Source organism: Phyllobates terribilis, unplaced genomic scaffold (genome assembly GCF_046119375.1).
Source record: "Phyllobates terribilis strain yellow unplaced genomic scaffold, ASM4611937v1 Scaffold_5__5_contigs__length_657084704, whole genome shotgun sequence".
In the NCBI taxonomy this organism is placed as follows: domain Eukaryota; kingdom Metazoa; phylum Chordata; class Amphibia; order Anura; family Dendrobatidae; genus Phyllobates; species Phyllobates terribilis.
In genome coordinates this window covers 239,187,132-239,202,909 of record NW_027362765.1, presented here as the reverse complement: position 1 = coordinate 239,202,909, position 15,778 = coordinate 239,187,132, and the positions used below count along the sequence as shown (strand labels likewise).

Here is a 15,778-nt window from a genome sequence, read left to right as displayed (position 1 = left end):
GGCAAAGAGAAGCGGCGACAGTGGGCACCCCTGTCTGGTTCCTCTACCCAAATGGAACGAAGGGGATATTGCTCCATTAATTCTTATCTTGGCAGTAGGTTATGAATACAATAATTGCACCCATTCAATAAATTTTGGTCCAAAGACAAATTTTTGCATAACTGTCAATAAGTAGTTCCATTGTACACTATCAAATGCCTTCTGGGCATCCAGTGAGGTGATTATTCTACGGCCTGGGTTATCAGTTTTAAGTTGAAGATTAAGATATAATCTTCTAATGTTAACAGCAGTGGATCTATTGGGCATAAAGCCAGACTGATCCGGATGTATGTGAGGAAATTACCCTAGTTAACCTATTAGCTAGGACTTTGGCCAGTATTTTAACATCAGCTGTCAGTAACGAGATTGGTCTGTATGATTCAGGTATTTTAGGGTCTTTCCCCTCCTTAGGGATCACCACTATCAGCGCCTCCCTCATAGAAGCCGGTAGTATTCCCCCCTCATTTGACTCTTTAAATACTTTCAACAGTTTAGACAGCAGGAGTTCAGCAAATTGTTTGTATACTTCTGATGGTAACCCATCTATACCTGGGGCCTTCTCATTAGCCATGCCATGTAGAGCGGTCTCCTTTTCCTCAATAGTAATGGGAGAGTCCAGCCTTTCTCTATTTTCAGAGTTTAGTTTAGGGAGCGTAATTGGATTAACAAAATTATCTATCTCCTCAGAAGTCCCCATCCCTTCCGATGAATAAAGTTTTTTATAGAAGTCGCTAAAGATTTCCAATATTCCCTCTAATTCAGTAGTGATCTTCCCCTTATCATCAATCATTTCATGGATAAAGAAACTATTCCTTTGTGCCGATGCTATAACCGATAATAAATGCTCAACCTTTTCCTCTTCAGCATAAAAGTTAACTTTCCGAAATGCCTGCATTTTTGTCATTTTATCAATTAGGATCTTATTTATCTCATCCTGTGCATTTTTAAGACTGCGTTGTACCTCAGGAGTATTACTTTTTGTGGCTTCTTCCTCCGCCCTTTTCAATGCTTTTAGGCCTTCTTTTTCTTCTTTTTGGGTTTGTGATTTACGCCTACAAATGTCCCTAAACAATAATCCTCTCAGAAAGGCCTTCATCGCGTCCCATTCTATCAATTTGTCAGTACTACCATCATTATTAGTAAAAAATTCTTTCAATTCTTCTTCTATACTCTGAACATTAAGATGTTGTAACCATACGGGGTGCATTTTCCATCCCTCTCTAACTATTCCTTTTTGAGATCCGTACCCAATGGTTACCATAACTGGGCTATGGTCTGAGACTATTCTAGGGAGGTATTTTACCTCCTTTATCATGGAGTCTGCTAGTTCATCTGCCAATGCCAAGTCTATGCGTGATAATGTACCATATGTGGAGTGGCATGAATAGCTTCGTTTCCCTGTGTTCCTAACCCTCCATGTATCAATCATTCCAATTTCTTTTATGAAGTGGCCGAAAACTGTATTAGTACTTTCCTGTATGTTTGATTGCCTCTTACTCCTGTCCCAAAAATTATCAGTTACGTTATTAAAGTCTCGCATCATCAAAAACGGTAATATTCTTCCTCGTTCAGCGTATTCTCGCATTAGTCTAATTTTGGTGCTAGAGTAAGGGGGGGGGGATGTATAGTGCCGCTATACACATCGTGACCCCCAAAAAGTTCCCCTTAACTGATACTCCCTGCCCCTCTGGATCAATATAAACATCCAATTCTTCAAAAGGTGTGGACCTATTAATTAGAATTGAGATTCCTCTGGCATAGTTAGAAAAGGTAGAGTGGTATGCTTTCTGTATCCATCTCCTATTTATAACCTGAGTTGTTTCCTTTAGTAGGTGTGTTTCTAAAAGACAAATTACCGATGCCCCTTGGTCCTGCAAGCTTTTAAATATCGTTGCTCTTCTGGTTTTCTCCGATAAACCCCTAACATTCTAGCTTATAACTTTAAAACTACCCATAAAATACAATTAACAATGTTTCCTTTTCCTCTATTTCTCTCCTTTGCTGTCGGTGCCCTCCCCCCTCCCCTTCTCCCCCCTCCTCCCCCCTCCCCTTCTCCCCCCTCCTCCCCCCCTTTCCTTCCTCTCCTTCCCTCTTTGAGTGCTCTCTAGAAGCTGTGGGTTCTCCATTCCTGTTTGGGCTCCTAAGTTAGAGATTCTCCTAACTACTTCACTTATAATTCCCCACCGTCCGCCGTTCCCAAAGGTACTTTCTATAAATTTTTACCACCAGTATCATAAATCTTAAGTATCAAATATTCTTAATATAATTAATATTTCCCCCCCCCCGCCACCGTCTTGCCCTTCACCAAGGGCTCAAATTTAACATCCGTACATCTCCCAGTGACTCCTTTCTTCCCCCCTCCCCTCTTTCACAAAAGAGGGAAAGATTTTAAACTCATTATATCAACAGGACAACAAGAAAAAAAACAAAAAACAGCCCAAATTGGTCCTGAACAAACAAAATAGATAGCAAAATGTGACTAGAAGGCAAGGAGCAAAAAATAAAAGCCCCCCCTCCAGTTCCCTTGTCCAGGACAGCATTGTAGGGTTGCCTATTGTACTCTGTAAACGGCATCTGTCCAAATAGGCAGTTCCCATTATTAAATAGTCACTGCGTACGTCAATAAGAGTTCTCAGCCGACCTTTCTCTTAAGGAATATTTAAAGTGTCTTAGCAGACTCTCATTTTCCCGCTTGTATAGACTTAGCATTAACATCAATCCATTCTGCTGCATCCTCTGGCTTTGTAAAAAAGAAAACTTTATCCATAGCAACCACTCGCAGCTTGACTGGAAACAGTATTGAGTACGTTGCACCCAGTTCTCTTAGCCGTCTTTTTACTCCTCCAAATTGCATTCGCTGCTTCTGTACAGCTATCGAATAATCAGGATATATGCCAATTCGTTGGCCGTTTATTGTGATCTCTTCACTTTCCCTTGCTTTACGGATAATGATATCTCTGTCTCTATAGTGAAGTAGTTTAGCTATTATAGCACGTGGTCCTTTTCCCGGGGGTTGAGGCTGCAGTGGTACTCTGTGAGCCCGCTCCACCGCAAAAAATTTAGTAAGAGAATCCAAATCTTTCCTTCAGCCATTTTTCAATAAAATCAGTGGGATCTCTTCCCTCAGACTTTTCTGGCATTCCAACTATTCTAATATTGTTTCTTCTAGAGCGATTCTCCAGGTCTTCATTTTTGGCCATAATTCCTGAGATTTGTTGTTTAAATTGTTTTTCAGATTTTGTAAATTTATTAATCTGATCTTCATTTTCTCCCACTCTGGTTTCTACCTCGCCAGTCCTGATATTAGCCTTTTGCATATTTTTTTTAATAGTGGCCACTTCAGATTGCACTCCCAGGACTTGCTGTGTTAATGTGGTTAGTGCCTGTGATGAACCTGTAGCCGCCATCTTGGTAATGATAAATCATATCCAGGGATGGCCACACTTCAGCAGCCCCCACCCTTGGGACCTTCTGTTAAAACGTCAACTAGATAGTTTCCCCCCATCCAGGCTCCTGTAAGATAAGAAGCCTACTTAACACTTGAATGCTAGGAGCTTCAAAGACTTCGAGAGGAAACACAGCCAGCAGGGGGGGGTGCTTCGTCTATCTGTACCTGACCATTTGTCCCATAGGACTAGTTTCTTTGTCTGTCACAAGCATGGAGGCATAAGATATAGAAACATGAATAGTACACGCATGTTGCGTGGGATGGGCCAATAAAAAAATATCACGGCGTCCCGGAGCCATTGCGCACACAAGCCTCCGCGGTAGACGTTTGTACGTGCTCTGGAAGCCAAGATATAGCGCGGAGCCATTCCTGAGGACCGTATGGTATCATAATTGATATCAAAAGGTCGGTTACGGCGGCCCGAATCCATGGGAACCCCTGGGGGTATCATGAGACCATCCCAGAAGAAGTTATTGGGTTCCATAGAATTTGGGCTTCTGATCGAAGTTAGACCTGAGGGTGGAGACTGAGCCAGCTGACCTCACCAGCAGTGGGCGGGACGGGGCAGGTAAGATAGCAGGACAGACAAGAGACAAGTCAGTCTTGACCCAAGAGTGGTGTGCTGAACATCTGAGCACCAGCTGAGGCCACCAAGGGGAGGAGCAGTTTGACCATGCGGTGGTAGGCCTCAGCCTGTAACAAAGAACCGTGCCTGCGACCGCAGAATCCTCTCCCTGCGTCACAAGAAAATCAAGAAACCGGTAACTGATATGCTGTGGTGATTCTGTGTGTTGTATTCCATTGTTGTATAGTTTAGCCTGACCTTATACCTGTGTATATTTAGTTGTATATCGTGTATCTAGTGTATTATTATAATCAATTACCTCAAGTAATTGTGGGCCTGCCTTTTATTCTGCATAACGAACGCACGTCCGTGTGAGCTCGGCTCAAGCCAAAAACGCTACCCAGGGTTGGTTCCTGACCCGATATAGGCCCATTCACGGACTGGGCGTATATCTAAAATAGGGACTGGTGGCAGCATACCAACTGGGGATTGGGGAAGGCTGGTAGTGACGGTCGGAGGTTCAGATATATATATTCCTGGCGCGGCCAAGGAAGATATATATACCGCCCTCACTACAGAGGGCCCCGATACCCAGTAGGTTACAGGACAGTCTCCCTGGCGACCGCTTATCCTAGGTGCAGTTCCTTGACTGACCTGAGGCTAAGAGGGCGCTAGCGAGTTGTGCTGTGTAGTGACGTTACGGTTTAGTGACGTTGAAGGGATAACACACTACCGTGTTCCCTGCGCTGGTTGCAGCTTCCTGGCACTACTTTCTCTAGGTGCAGTACCTTGACTGACCTGAGAGGTAAGGGGGCGCCAGAGAGCTGCACCCACCGGCCGGCTTTCATCACATTGGTGGCAGCGCGGTGGGATTGCAGAATAATAGTGTTGTGGGACCCCTACTCCCAGGCACTAAAGACTGCCAGTGGTAACTTCCACTGCTGGAGTCTTAAGGTCAGCCCAACGTTAGACGGTCAGGCTAAAAGTATAACAAGGTGTGTGCAAACTCAGGGTTGCAGCGGTGTCGGTTACCAAGATGGCAGACGGCACCAGGAGCAAGACCCTGCAGGAGGCTAATGCTACGGTCCGTGTGGCAGGAGGGGAGGACATTGTTACTCATGGCGAGGAGGAGTCCAGCCCGGGCACCTCAGGGAGCCAGTCCCCAGTATACGGTCCCGCAGTGGGCTGCCCACCACCTACCCAGCCCAGCCTGTCCAGATCACAAGCCCTTTTACAAGCGGCTATGGCAAGTCTCCAGTCTCATGGCGATGCCGTCTACAAAACCCTCCTGGCAGCATCAGAGAAGGCAGCGGAGGAGGAGCGCGAAGCTGCAGAGCGCCGGGAGGCTGCGGAGCTTGAAGCTGCAGAGCGCCGGGAGGCTGCGGAGCGTGCAGAGCGAGCTGCGGAGCGCCAGCACCAACTGGACCTGGCCCAGCGGGGGCTTCCGCTAGAGCAACCAACCCATCAGGAGACCAAGTCGTCCAAAGTCCGAGCTGAGGACTTCCCTCTACTGGAGAAGGATGGGGACCTGGACTCCTTTCTGGTGGCATTTGAACGGACCTGTCTTCAGCACCATCTGGCCCGGGATCAGTGGGCCAGATACCTGACCCCCCGTTTGAGGGGTAAGTCCCTGGATGCCTTGGGGGACTTACCTGCCGGGGAGGTACAGAACTACGACTGCATCAAGCGGGCCCTGATCCGGCAGTACAACCTCACTCCCGAGTCGTACCGCCAGAAGTTCCGGAGCCTGCTGCGTGGCCCCAAGGACACCTGGACCGATCATATGCGGGCGCTGTTGAGAGCCGCAGAGCACTGGACCTCGGGTCTAGCGCTTACTACCCGCCAGGAGGTCCAGGAACTGTTCGTCACGGAGCAGTTCTTGTGGAACTGCCCAGAGGACCTCCGACAGTTCCTCCGTGACCGAAAACCAACAGGGGCTTCTGCTACAGCCGCCCTGGCAGACGAGTATGCCAATAACAGGGCGCCTGAGCTGAAGAAGTCTGCCAGCAGCACCTGGAGAGGGGGTAAGCCCAGTCATGCCCCTGTTTCCCCGGCCCCTAGAACACAAGGGGTGTATCCCCCTGTTGCCCTCTCCAGGCAAGGACCAGACGTAAGACGTTGTCATCTATGCAACAAACCAGGACACTTTAGGGCTGAGTGTCCCCAGCGCCAAAAGACCCCATCCCAGTCCCAGAGAGCGCCCAATGTTTTGTGTGTGGGAGGGGGTGGTGGTAGGTCCCTGGACAACATCCAACCCGTCACCATAGGCCGTTCTGCGGTCATGGGACTGCGGGACACGGGCGCTGAACGAACACTGGTACGGCCTGAGGTGGTGTCCCCCCAGGACTTGGTACCAGGAAAGACTCTTTCCGTCTCCGGGGTTGGAGGCGTGGAGCCGGCACTTCCCGTTGCCATGGTGTATTTGGACTGGGGTGCCGGGAGGGGGATGCGGGAGGTGGGAGTAACGCCAAATATTCCCGCAAATGTTTTATTAGGGACCGACTTGGGGCGTCTAGTATCGCAGTATGTACCCTCTGAACCCCCAAGTTCGGCCCCCCAAGAGTGTATTGATTTGTCTGCTGCTAATGCCAACCATGTTGTATGTAGTGTGCGTCCTGCTGAGGAGGAGGGAGTGAAACCTGAGGGTAACACCTGCACAGACACAACACAAACAGGGTTAGTGAAAGCAGGTGGGGAGTGTGGGGATGCCCGCAGAGGTGCTCAGCCGGCGTGCCGTGACCTCTTGTCCTCCGGTGAGGGAGGGGGCGGGCAGGATTCTGTAGAGGGAAGCTCAGGGATGGAGAGGGGGGCAGCTACCGGCAGTGTAGGGCTCCCAGGGGTATCCAGGCTGCTGAGTATAGGCCCACTGCAGGGGGAGGAACAGGCCATGGGAGGTGGGGGTGTCCCAAGAGAGGAGCCGCCAGGTAAGACCCCAGGGCAGGAGTTCCCCACATCCGAGATGTCCAAAGGCCTAGGAAGCCTGCCTGATCGGGCGGCTTGGTCAGAAACAGAGGGGAAGCAGGCACTACCCACGGTCACAGCGGTCATAGCCGCTGTCACCAGGAGTGGGAGCGCCGGAGCCCAAGGAGCCTTGCAGAGGTCCGACGGCTTCCCCACTTCTGACCAAGTGTCTGCCGGGTCAGACAGCGGCCAGGTGACATGCCCGGAGGGGCTGACAGAGGATGTGGCAGTTTCGTCGATTCTGGCCACATCAAGTCAGGAATTTCAGGCTGCGTTGGAAGCAGACGACAGCCTGAAAGCTCTCAAGGAACAGGCGGCACAGCCTCCCATGGAGTCAGACTGCGAGCGTGTGGTCTGGGACCAGGGACGGCTGTACCGGGTAACGGTCCAGCAGGGTTCACCGGAGGCGTGGCCCAGGGACCGACAGTTAGTGGTACCCTATCCGTTCAGGGCGGAATTGTTGCGGATCGCACACGAGATTCCGATGGCCGGACACCTAGGGATCGCTAAAACCAAGGCCAGGATAGCTCAGCATTTCTACTGGCCTGGGATGGGAGCCGCGGTGGGTGCCTACTGCCGTTCGTGTGACACCTGTCAGAGGGTGGGGAAGGCGGGGCCGCGCCCCAAAGCCCCACTGGTAACTCTGCCAATCATCGAAGAGCCTTTCTCGAGGGTCGCTGTGGATCTTATTGGACCTCTGTCCACTCCCAGCCACTCCGGGAAATGCTTCATACTCACGGTAGTGGACTATGCCACCCGGTACCCGGAAGCGGTAGCTTTGTCGTCCATTCGGGCCGACAAGGTGGCTACCGCCTTACTGGAGATCTTCTCCAGAGTGGGTTTCCCCCAAGAAATGCTCACCGACCGAGGGACCCAGTTCATGTCGCGGCTGATGGAGTCCCTCTGTAAGCAAATGCAGGTGCAACATCTGGTGGCCAGCCCGTATCACCCACAGACTAATGGCCTGTGTGAGCGGTTCAATGGCACCTTAAAGCAGATGCTTAAGATGTTGGTCGACTCCCACGGGAGAGACTGGGAGCGTTACCTCCCACACCTCCTATTTGCTTACCGGGAGGTTCCGCAGGCCTCAACGGGGTTCTCCCCCTTTGAGCTCCTGTACGGGCGACGGGTATGGGGCCCCCTGGCTCTGGTGAAGGAAGCATGGGAAGGGGATTTGGCCACCCCCGAGGTGTCGGTCATCGAGTATGTCGTGCGCCACCGGGACAGGATGATGGCCTTGGCAAAGCTGGTGCAGGACAATATGGCCCAGGCCCAGGCCGACCAGAAGCGGTGGTACGACCAGAATGCTTGTGAGAGGACCTACCAGGTGGGTCAAAAGGTGTGGGTACTGGTCCCCGTACCACAGAACAAGCTTCAGGCAGCCTGGGAAGGTCCCTACTTCGTGCACCAGAAACTCAATGCCGTCACCTATCTGGTCACCCTGGATCACGCCCGTGGAAGGAGGAAGGCCTTCCACGTGAACATGATGAAGGCTCATCATGAGCGGGAAGCGACTGCCCACCCAGTGTGCAACCTTCCCGAGGAAGGAGAGGTAGAAACCCTCCTGGATCTGCTCACCCAAGCCAAGGCGGGTGGGTCCATCGAGGATGTGGGGGTTGGCCACCAGCTCACGGAGGACCAACGGTCCCAGCTGGGGACCACCCTGCACCCCTTCCGGGGGCTGTTCAGCAGCCTGCCCGGAAGGACTGAGATGGCTGTCCACGACGTGGACACTGGCGATCACCCGCCGATCCGGCGTTCAGCATATCGGGTCTCTTTCGAGGTGCAGGGAAACATGCGCCAAGAGATAGACGAGATGCTGAAGCTGGGGGTGATCCAGGCATCCAGCAGCGCGTGGGCCTCGCCTGTAGTCCTCGTACCAAAGAAGGACCGAACTACACGGTTCTGCGTGGACTACCGGGGGCTCAACGCTGTAACGGCCACCGATGCGTTCCCCATACCACGCATCGATGACCTGCTCGATCGGATGGCCGGGGCTAAGTACCTGACCATCATGGATCTGAGCCGGGGGTACTGGCAGATTCCTCTGACCCCCGCGGCAAGGGAACGCTCTGCCTTTATCACCCCTTTTGGACTGTACGAGTCCACAGTGATGCCATTCGGCATGAAGAATGCCCCTGCCACTTTTCAGCGGATGGTCAATACGCTGCTTGAGGGACTTGAAGGGTACGCGGCTGCGTACTTGGACGATATTGCAGTCTTCAGTCCCACTTGGGAGGATCACCTAGAGCACCTGCGGCAGGTGCTCGGTCGGATCCACCGGGCAGGCTTGACCATCAAGCCGGAAAAGTGCCAGCTGGGCATGAGTGAGGTCCTCTACCTGGGTCACCGGGTAGGCGGGGGGGTTCTGAAGCCAGAACCGGGGAAAGTGGATGCCATCGCATCCTGGCCCACTCCTAGGACCAAAAAGCAGGTGATGTCCTTCTTGGGGACCGCCGGGTACTATAGGAGGTTCGTCCCACACTATAGCACCCTGGCCAAGCCCCTGACGGACCTCACCAAGAAGAAGCTGCCCGTCGCAGTCGACTGGACAGTCGCCTGCGAGACAGCTTTCGGGGCACTCAAGGCCGCCCTAAGTAGCTCCCCTGTACTGCAAGCTGCCGACTTCGACCGGCCGTTTGTGGTACAGACCGACGCCAGTGACTTTGGCCTCGGTGCTGTGCTAAGTCAGGTCAACACGACAGGCCAGGAACATCCTGTCTTGTACCTGAGCAGGAAGCTACTGCCCCGGGAGGTGGCTTACTCCACGGTGGAAAAAGAATGCCTGGCAATTGTATGGGCCCTGCAGCGTCTGCAGCCCTACTTGTACGGGAGCCATTTCACCGTGGAGACGGACCACAACCCCCTCAGCTGGTTACACACGGTCTCTGGGTCGAATGGCAGGTTGCTACGCTGGAGCCTCGCTCTCCAGCAGTACCACTTCTCCATTCGCCACAGAAGAGGCCGTGACCACGGTAACGCTGACGGGTTATCCCGGCAAGGGGAGGGTGCAGAAGGACGCACGGGGGAACACAGGAATGTGCTACCCCCTCGCGCCCTCGTATAGGGGGAGGTGTGATGAACCTGTAGCCGCCATCTTGGTAATGATAAATCATATCCAGGGATGGCCACACTTCAGCAGCCCCCACCCTTGGGACCTTCTGTTAAAACGTCAACTAGATAGTTTCCCCCCATCCAGGCTCCTGTAAGATAAGAAGCCTACTTAACACTTGAATGCTAGGAGCTTCAAAGACTTCGAGAGGAAACACAGCCAGCAGGGGGGGGTGCTTCGTCTATCTGTACCTGACCATTTGTCCCATAGGACTAGTTTCTTTGTCTGTCACAAGCATGGAGGCATAAGATATAGAAACATGAATAGTACACGCATGTTGCGTGGGATGGGCCAATAAAAAAATATCACGGCGTCCCGGAGCCATTGCGCACACAAGCCTCCGCGGTAGACGTTTGTACGTGCTCTGGAAGCCAAGATATAGCGCGGAGCCATTCCTGAGGACCGTATGGTATCATAATTGATATCAAAAGGTCGGTTACGGCGGCCCGAATCCATGGGAACCCCTGGGGGTATCATGAGACCATCCCAGAAGAAGTTATTGGGTTCCATAGAATTTGGGCTTCTGATCGAAGTTAGACCTGAGGGTGGAGACTGAGCCAGCTGACCTCACCAGCAGTGGGCGGGACGGGGCAGGTAAGATAGCAGGACAGACAAGAGACAAGTCAGTCTTGACCCAAGAGTGGTGTGCTGAACATCTGAGCACCAGCTGAGGCCACCAAGGGGAGGAGCAGTTTGACCATGCGGTGGTAGGCCTCAGCCTGTAACAAAGAACCGTGCCTGCGACCGCAGAATCCTCTCCCTGCGTCACAAGAAAATCAAGAAACCGGTAACTGATATGCTGTGGTGATTCTGTGTGTTGTATTCCATTGTTGTATAGTTTAGCCTGACCTTATACCTGTGTATATTTAGTTGTATATCGTGTATCTAGTGTATTATTATAATCAATTACCTCAAGTAATTGTGGGCCTGCCTTTTATTCTGCATAACGAACGCACGTCCGTGTGAGCTCGGCTCAAGCCAAAAACGCTACCCAGGGTTGGTTCCTGACCCGATATAGGCCCATTCACGGACTGGGCGTATATCTAAAATAGGGACTGGTGGCAGCATACCAACTGGGGATTGGGGAAGGCTGGTAGTGACGGTCGGAGGTTCAGATATATATATTCCTGGCGCGGCCAAGGAAGATATATATACCGCCCTCACTACAGAGGGCCCCGATACCCAGTAGGTTACAGGACAGTCTCCCTGGCGACCGCTTATCCTAGGTGCAGTTCCTTGACTGACCTGAGGCTAAGAGGGCGCTAGCGAGTTGTGCTGTGTAGTGACGTTACGGTTTAGTGACGTTGAAGGGATAACACACTACCGTGTTCCCTGCGCTGGTTGCAGCTTCCTGGCACTACTTTCTCTAGGTGCAGTACCTTGACTGACCTGAGAGGTAAGGGGGCGCCAGAGAGCTGCACCCACCGGCCGGCTTTCATCACAGTGCCTATTTACAAAAAGACACCACAGCAAATACATCCTTAATGGTGGGGTTTTCCTTTGCATCACCCTCCTCCTGTGCTACTTCAGACATAGCTTCTTCATCAATATGACTACCCTCCTGGGACATGTTTTCCTCCCCCTCAATTGTTTGCCCCATCTTTTCATCCTCCTCCGTCTCCTCTCCTTTATCCAGCTCCTGTTGTTTGTCTCCTTCCACATTACGTGCATACCTCTCCAGCCTCACCGCTGCACTCATGCGACGCTGGTAAGCTGCGTTGGCTCTGGCCGCCTCCTCCTTCTTCTCAGCGCCATCTTGGGAGCCATTTCCGTCTCCCCAGCCCGCGTCTTTCTGCCTTCGGCGGGTCATCTCTGTACCTCTCCGCACATCGCAGCTGCCTCTCTGATGATCCGCAGCGCTTCCTCCACCCTCCAGTCGGCTGAGACTGACGGTGACGGCTGCGGGTCCACTGCAGTATCAGGTAACGGCGGGAGAGCGCGGAAAGCACAGCCGCTCACATTGCCTACCAGGCTCCGCCCCCATGTGTTCAATAATTAGCTATCCTCTCTAACCCCCCCTTCCCGATCTTGAGGCGCTTGGGACATTAGGGGGGAGGTGAGAGGATAATGCGTGAAAATTTGTGGAAGTATAGGGGACGTATCAGATGTTAAACTGATAAGAAAAGATGCTACACTCGATCTTAGCCAAAAGGCCAAGAAGCGATTACCTGAATTGGTTTTGGCCTATATCTGCACCCTGGCCCCAAGAAGGCACCCATTGTAGGGACAGGGACAAAGACTCCCCTTAGGAAGACATGTTGTTCATCAATAGACAGCTTTAAACACACAACTATACTGCTTGTTGCACATGCACCCCACACATTTTTAATCTGCATAAGTCCACGTATTTTCACACATTCCCCCCCTCTTAATGTCCTACGTGCCTCAAGAACGGGAAGATGGGATGGCGGAGAGGATAACTAGTTAATGTACAAACGAGCAGCGGTCCCCCTGCTTCCCAGTCTGTAGGCTCCCTACAGACTGGAGCTGGCTCCTGCAGGACCGCTAGATAAAAGCCAGGAGACCATTATGACATGTGCAATGTCTGTTCCATTCTTGCATATTTGCATTTCTCCATTGTCCAATGTTAGGGGTCAATGGAACAATTGGATAATGGAATAATGAAAGAATGCAAGAATAGAAGAATGAAACAGGCATTGAAGGTGTCATATTGGGCTCCTGGCTTTTATCTAGCTGTGCTTTAGCAGCCAGCTCCAGTCTGTAGGGAGCCTGGAGACTGGGAAGCAGGGGGACCGCTGCTCGTCTGTTCAATAATTAGATATTATCTCTATCCGCCCCCTTCCTTATCTTGAGGTGCTTGGAACATTAGGGGAGTGGAGAGAGGAGAATGTGTGAAAATTTGTGGACATATAAGGGACGTATCAGATGTTAAACTGATAAGAAAAGATGCCACTCTCGATCTTAGCCAAAAAGCCGAGAAGAGATTACCTGAATTGGTTTTGGCCTATGGCTGCACCTGGCCCCAAGTAGGCACCCATTTAAGGGATAGCGACAAAGACTCCCCTCAGGAAGACATGTTGTTCATCAATAGACACCTTGAAATACACAACTATACTGCTTGTTGCAGATGCACCCCACACATTTTTAATCTGCATAAGTCCACCTATTTGCACACATTCCCCCCCTTAATGTCCCACGTGACTCAATACCGGGGATGGGGTGTAGAGAGGATAACTAATTAATGAACAAACGAGCAGCAGACCCCTTTCTTTCCAGTCTGTAGGCTCCCTACAGACAGAGGCTGGCTGCTGCAGCACCGCCAGATAAAAGCCAGGAGCCCATTATGACACATGCAATGTCTGTTCCATTCTTGCATTATTCTTTTGTCCCATTGTTAGGGGGCAATGGAACAATAGAACAATGGAATAATGCAAGAATGAAAGAATGGAACAGGCATTGCACGTGTCATAATGGGCACCTGGCTTTTATCTAGCTGTGCTGCAGCAGTCAGCTTCAGTCTGTAGGGAGCCTGCAGACTGGGAAGTGTGGCGCCCCAAGGGTTCGGTTGCCACAGGGGTATTGCACCTCAACCAGAGGTGTGATATTCCACTCCCAGGTAAGGATGGAGTGTGGACCAGGGCTCAGTTAGCTGCATACACCACACACACCCCATTTCCGGGGGACAGCTCGACGGTGCTCCCATTTATATATATGCAGGCACAACTGACCATGTCCCTGGCTGGAGTGGGGAGGGGGGAGAGAACCCTGTGATGTAGGAGCAGAAGGGGACGGTTTCTGGAGCATAGGAAGGAGCTCATTGGTTGCAGGTCACCTGAGCTCAGACACAGTGAAGCAGATAAAAGGTGGGGGCCATCTTAGGAGGGGGTTCAGTGCAGTGAGTTGGAGAGAGAAGGAGTTCAGCCAGAGAGGGCTGACAGGGAGCTGTGGCTCAGCCTGAGCTCAGCTCCACGAAGCAGGCCTAGGGTGAAGGCCGGAGCCAGAAGGGAGAAGAGGAGAAGGAGAAAGAAGGAAGAAAGGTGGAGAGAAAGAGGAGTAGAAAGGCTCCAGAAACAAGAAGGCAGAAGGGACCCTAAGAACCCACGAGATAACGGGTGAAGGGCCAGGCCGCAGAAGGGTACCAGATTCCCAAGTTGGTGGAGGTAAATTATCCCTCAGCCAAAGACCGGAGGGCGTGATCATCTATTGGTGCGACCCCCTGCTACACCCACTAGGAAGGCACCACATAGGGTCAGGGAAACCGGCGATAGGTTTCACCAAGAGAAGGCCCGAGGCAGCTGGACAGAAGTGTGGTCACTGGTGGGGCACGAGAGGCCAGAGAAAGGACAGAAGGGGGTCCTGTGCCATACTCCTGAATTGCCTGGGGGTTGACCGAGCTCCTCACCTGGTGGACGCAGCACGGCTTGGGCAGTCATTCCCTGCAGAAGTGACTCGGATAACAACTGTGAGTTAAAGACCCTGGACTGCATCACTGACTCTGTGTGATTTATGCTGCGCCTGCACCATCACCCCCAGCATCCTATCATGCTGCCCTGAGGCTACACTCCTCCCGTGGGGAGTTATACTATCTCTGCTGCACGCGCCAACAACCTCAGCGGTCTGCCTTGCAGCGGCGGTCCTCCCTGACCGCTATCCACGGGTGGCGTAGTCAGACATTCAAAACCATACAAATAGACTGCCACAGCACTTGGTCTGACCACCCTGAGCCACAGGATCGGGTTGCCACTACTACCCCCATCATCGCACTGAAGCCCTGTTTCGGGTGCCCCACGGCCCAGGGGGCGAGTCAGAAGCAGGGAGACCGCTGCTCGTCAGTTAAATAATTAGCTATCCTCTCTAACCCCCCCTTCCTGATCTTGAGGCGCTTGGTACATTAGGAGGGAGGAGAGAGGAGAATGTGTGAAAATTTGTGGACGTATAGGGGACATATCAGATGTTAAACTGATAAGAAAAGATGCTACACTCGATCTTAGCCAAAAGGCCGAGAAGCTATTACCTGAATTGGTTTTGGCCTATGGCTGCACCCTGGCCCCAAGAAGGCACCCATTGGAGGGATAGGAACAAAGACTCCCCTTAGGAAGACATTTTGTTCATCAACAGACACCTTAAAATACATAACTAAATTGCTTGTTGCAGATGCACCAAACACATTTTTAATCTGCATAATTCCACCTATTTTCACTCATTCTCCCCCCTCCCTTAATGTCCCATGTACATCAAGACAGAGGGGAAGGGGGTAGAGAGGATAACTACTTAATCAACAAACGAGCAGCGGTCCTCCTGCTTTCCAGTCTGTAGGCTCCCTACAGACTGAAGCTGGCTGCTGCAGCACCGCCAGATAAAAGCCAGGAGCCCATTATGACATGTGTAATGTCTGTTTCATTCTTGCATTCTTGCATTATTCCATTGTCCATTTGTTAGGGGGCAATAGAACAATGGGACATTGGAATAATGCAAGAATGCAAGAATGGAAGAATGGAACAGGCATTGCACATGTCATAATGGGCTCCTGGCCTTTATTTAGCTGTGCTGCAGCAGCCAGCTTCAGTGTGTAGGGAGGCTGCAGACTGCAAAGCAGGGGGACCGCTGCTTGTCTGTTAAATAATTAGCTATCCTCTCTAATCCCCCCTTCCAGATATTGAGGTGCTTGGGACATTGGGAGGGAGGAGAGAGG

General features: G+C 51.7%; 1 non-coding gene and 2 pseudogenes across 1 annotated transcript; all 3 read right to left on the bottom strand.

The window, feature by feature from the left end:
• Window positions 1-12,107: 12,107 nt before the first annotated feature.
• Window positions 12,108-12,290, bottom strand: LOC141150884 (U2 spliceosomal RNA). The gene has a single exon (XR_012246948.1). It is a non-coding gene; the product is annotated as a U2 spliceosomal RNA (small nuclear RNA).
• Window positions 12,291-12,954: 664 nt separating this feature from the next.
• On the bottom strand, window positions 12,955-13,071 carry LOC141150975 (U2 spliceosomal RNA; annotated as a pseudogene).
• Window positions 13,072-14,996: 1,925 nt separating this feature from the next.
• On the bottom strand, window positions 14,997-15,097 carry LOC141150889 (U2 spliceosomal RNA; annotated as a pseudogene).
• Between the last annotated feature and the right edge of the window lie 681 nt (window positions 15,098-15,778).